At 37.7% G+C, this 5,219-nt stretch overlaps 1 pseudogene; it reads right to left on the reverse strand.

The window, feature by feature from the left end:
* Positions 1–3,830: 3,830 nt before the first annotated feature.
* On the reverse strand, positions 3,831–4,618 carry LOC119805947 (annotated as a pseudogene).
* Between the last annotated feature and the right edge of the window lie 601 nt (positions 4,619–5,219).

Raw genomic sequence — 5,219 nt, forward strand, 5'->3', positions numbered from 1 at the left:
GCTGGAATTAGTGGAATGTTAGCCGCTAAGTCTGAGAAAAGTCTTAAGTGTAGCGTAGTAGAACAAATGGAAGGAAATACCAAAAAAAAAAAAAAAAAAAAAAAAACCTAGCCAAATGGGACAGTCTGCCTTCCAGTTCACATCCAACAGAGTTGAAAAGTGGAGGCACAGGCCTAAAAGACAAATGTGAATTACAAATGAATCCCTGTGAATCCCAAGGAAAGCAGGAGAAACTGTTATGGTGAGACTCTCCAGGGCCAAGGACAAAGAAGATACTGTACCCTTTCAGTTACCAAGACCAATTACTTTCAATGGAGCCACAACATGACTGGCTGCCAAAGCTATAGAGGTGCCAGAGCATGGAGGTGTCATTTTCAAAGAGACGAAGGGGAAAAGGTTAGCTCAATGCTTAGCATGGTGGAAATGCCCTTCTGAAATGAAAACATTTTCAGGAGAGAAAGTAAAGGTCTTCATTTGAAGAGTATTTTTTTTTTTTTTTTTTTTTTTAGAAAAAAAAAGGAAATGGCCTATTGTTTGCAGAAAGAAGCTAAATGAGTTTTGAAAGTTAAACATATGGGTGAATCTAAATAAATATTGACTGTAAAAATAAATAAAATGAATAACATATTTTGTGGGTTTTACCCATAAGCAGACAAGACTCACACAATTAAAAGACAGCAGAAGCTCGCCAGATGTGGGAATGATAGATAAGTGGCCTTAAAGTGCTTTCTAGTCCTTGAAATGCTGGGAAAAGGTGAAAGAAGCATCTTTTGCTGGGTTGTTTTTGAGTCAAAATGTATAGTTTAATATCTAATGGAAGTAGTAAAGTAAAATTATAAAAAGGAACAGCCAAGGGCATAAAAGGAAGAAACAAAATAGCCAAACAAACAAATACAAATACTTCAGTGATCAAAAAAAAAAAGTCAGACAATAAGGAAAAATTCAAAAAGAAGTGAGGCAATGTTAAAGAAAAGAAATGATGATTTTTGAATATAAAGACAAATTGAATTAGTTATCATATTAATGTATAGCTATCTATAATAAATGCCCCCAGACAAAACTGTCAGGCTAAAATTAAAAGATAATGCCCTTCTAAATGCCAGTGAAAAGAAACTTTAAATATGAGGGCAAGATAAAAAGCAAAGGAATAGAAAATACAAAACCAAAACAAGCTAGGTTGTGTTACTATATTATTATCGCACAAAAACTTGCAGACAAAATCATTTAGAGTGATTAAAAAGGAGACGTCCCAGTGGCAAATGGTTCTATTCACTGGGCAGGAAGAACATAATTTTAATTTTCTATGGTCATCCAAAAACAACTTCAAATATATACAGCAAAAATAACTAACAAAACTGAGGTGAAATCGATAAACATAACAGTACAGGTTAACATATTCCCCTCGTTAACTAATAAAACAAAGTAGGGAGTGAAACAGCAGAGTATGAACCGTTTGAAAACACAATTAACAAACAAGACATGATGGATCTAGAATATGTGTCCCACATCTGCAGGGTATGAATTTATATGAAGCACACATGAAACAGTCACCAAAATAGATCATCTGCTGATTCATATAGAAAGTCTAAACACATTTCAAAGGGCTGCAGTCATGCTGAGTGTGTTCTCTGGCCACAGAGCAAATTAAGCTACAAAACAAAAACAAAAGATAACTAGGAAATTCCCATGTGTTTGGAAATGAAGAAGTATATTCTAAATAGATTTTTTGAGTCAAAAAAGAAATTACAGAGGAAATTAGAAATTTCTTTGAAATGAATGATAGCAAAAATACCACGACATGCAGATTGCAGCTGAAGACATTCAGAGGGATAATTACAGAGTTAGTGGAATATATAAGATAAAGATGAAAATGATGTGGGCATCAATCTAAAGAAATCAGGAGTAAAAGGACCAAGGGAAACCCGAGGAACTCAGAAGGAAGAAAAAGTATAAATACAGCGCAAATGAAAGAGTAGAAAACCGATTGGCAACAGAGCCCACTCTTGACGTTCACTGGGAATGTTCAGCGAAATCAGCCAATCAAAGTGTCACCAATACAACTGATGAGAAGGGAGAACAGACAGCCAAAGCCAAGAACGAAAACAAATACTGCTAAAGGTCTTACAAGCAACAGTGTCGCATTCGGAGTAACTAAACCAGACACTTGAAACTACACCTTGGGATGAAACAATTCTTAAACAAATATTTCGGCACTAAAAGGAATTAAGAATAGAAAAATTGAAAGTAAAAAAAAGGCAGACGAAAAGGATTTTCTTGCTAAAAGTCTCCTATGAAGAGAGGCACTCCGGTCAGCCTCTTAAAGAGGTCTACCCCCTTCTCTGTGAGAAAATGTTAACTGTCTTACACATCCTATAGAATACTAAGTAAACGTGGGAGACACTGTATACCAAAGCTCACAGGAAAAACACAAATAGGAAATACTTGGGTAAACTTTGCAAACCTGGACAAAATAAGAAGACACTGAGAAGAACTCTTAGTAAAAAAAGCAACATTTGTGACAAATTTGGTCTCATTCCAATCACTCAAAACTTACTAACGCTGAAAGTGAACAAAATCCACCTCCTCACCAGAGAAAAGAAAACAAAAAAGTAATTTTCAGTAAATGCAGACAAAGAAATTTTGGAAATACTTATCATTTATAGTTAGAAATAAAACATTTTAACAGGTTAGGAATAAAATATAAACACACACACACACACACACACACACACACACACGAACCTGAAGCCATCATCAGACTTAATGGGAGATGCTGAGTGTTACCTAACACTGGGGTAACCTGAGGATGCTGTGTTCAGCCAATGCTTCCCTCTATCACGTTGGAGTTGTTAATAGCAAAGACTAAAAGTCCTATTAACAAAGATTTGGTTGTATCATAAAATCTAAAAGAATTTCTGTTTTGAATTAGGGAACTGGGTTTCATCTTGGCATTTTTACACATGTTTATAAGGTATTGTGGCCATATTCACCCACAGCATTACATGTGATTCCCACCCCTTCCTTGCTGGTTCCTTTACGATTTCCTGATTTTACGATTTTTACATGTCTCTTAGGAGGGATAGCATGAGATCCATGATCCTGGCTTATTTTTCTAAACTGGATGATCGCCTGTATCCTCTTTCTGCAAGCTATGTGACTCCATTCTTCTTCATGACTGAATAATTCATCATGTGTGTGTGTCATGATTTCTTTATCCGTTTACCCACTAATGGGCACCAAGGTTGACTCCAGAAATTGCCCATTGTGAATAATGCTACAGTATAGTACAGGTGGCATGGCAGAGTCTCAACTGTCCTCTGCCTAAGATTCTTTCAGGAAAATATCTAGGAACGGTAGACCTGGTTTATGTAGTGCTACTTTTAGAGCTGTGAGTAAATTCTATATTGATTTCTATCGACTCTAAACCAATTTACATTCCCACCAACAGTATAGAAGAACTCTTTCATCCCTAGTCCCTCCTTCACCAATGTGTGTTGTTTTGATGATAGCCGATCTGAACATGTTCAGATGAAATTTGTATGTAGTTATGTCTAATAGCTAAAGATGTTGGGAAAAATTATTGCTGTACTATTTATTGTCTGCCACATTTTGAATTCATTTGGCTGTTTATTATTTTTAACTTCCTAAAGCATCATTTAAAATCGTCACCATTAATATAAAAGAAACACACAAAACAAAACAAAATAATATTCAAGTATTAGAGTTGGTAGCCCGGGAGGAACCAGAGAGCAGGACTTTCCTTGGTGCTCTTGGAGAAGAAGGTGAAGAACACAGCATTTTCCCAGTCTGTGGGTGAATCCAACATAGACTTAGCTTTCCATCAAAGCAAGATGCCGATTTTCCTTGTCATGGCCCTGGCTTTGTTCACATGCTCCTCCTCCAGTTTTAAGGAATCTTCCAGTCTCAAGAATGCCTCCTTCCTTTAGGTCCTTACCATTCTCACTTACAGGAGAAGGTCACTTACCCTGTCATAATGTCAAGGTCTCAGGGGAGTCCTACAGGATGGTAAGAACTTAGGTGTTCCCTAGCACCTTGTTGTATGCTTTCTGTCTATTGCACTTAGAACCTGAAGACTGGAGAGTCTCGGGATCTCTTGAGGGCTTGTCTGAGTTCTGGCTGGCAATTATAGTTTCTGTGGATTGTTAAACTTCCTCCTTGGTAAACACTTGTTTGGAGGGGAGTTCAGTCTGGCTCCAAGGCAGCAACTGGTCCTCTAGGGATAACTGAGTATCCAAACGAAAGTCCATTTCAGAAGACAAAAGTGGTTTCCGGAGCAGAACAAGCTCTTGGAGGGAGGGGGATGATGGATTTGGAGGCTTTGGTCTCAGATCCTTTGGTCAGTTCTCTCTGCACCATCGATCTTCTGGGTGTCTGTGCAGTGCCAAGAGTTGAAGAGCAGGGATCTGGGTCTTGTGCTTGTTTAGAACTGTTCTACGGTTCTGTTGGTTGGCTTGTCTGTGGAGAGCGCTCCACCTGAATAGGAGAGCTCTGGGTACCAGCACTAGGTGAATGAGGGTCTCCTGCTCTATTCAGATGCTTGTTGTGTGTCAGAGACCGTGCTGGATGGAGCGCCTGAGATGTTATTAGTAGAGCCCATCTCCGCTAGGGGAGGGGATGGGGCCCGTTGGACCCCAATTTGATCTCTGGGTGAACACTACCAGCTCTTAGTCATTTGGCCATTTATTGACTGGATTATTTGTTCTTTTGTTGTTTAAATTTTTAAAATTCATTATGTAGTTTTGGTATTTATCCCCCTGCCGGATAAATAGCTAAGAAAGATATTCTCCCAATTTACATAGTCTGGCTTCATCCTGTTGTTTCTTCTACTATGAAAATACTTTTGAACCTGGTGCATTTCCATATCTCAACTTTCTTCTTAAACCCAGGAATGATGAGTTATATCCAGAAATCCTTGACTATGCCTGAAGCTTGAAATCTTTCTCTTATCTTTTTCTTTATAGTACCAAAACTTCAAGGTTTACAGTAAGGTTCCTGATCAATTTGGGGTTGACTTTTCTCCCTAAATAAATCATTAAGAAAACAACAAAAAAACAACAGCAATAGTTTGTGTACAACAGGCTAAAAACCTTGAATTTGGCTTCAATTTGGCTCCATGGTTTAGATGGCAAGGAAATGCAGCAGAATAAACTGTTACAACAGAATAAAATTACTTAGAGTAGATTTAATAAAAGATATAT

The sequence above is a fragment of the Arvicola amphibius genome, chromosome 1 (assembly GCF_903992535.2).
Source record: "Arvicola amphibius chromosome 1, mArvAmp1.2, whole genome shotgun sequence".
Taxonomy (NCBI): domain Eukaryota; kingdom Metazoa; phylum Chordata; class Mammalia; order Rodentia; family Cricetidae; genus Arvicola; species Arvicola amphibius.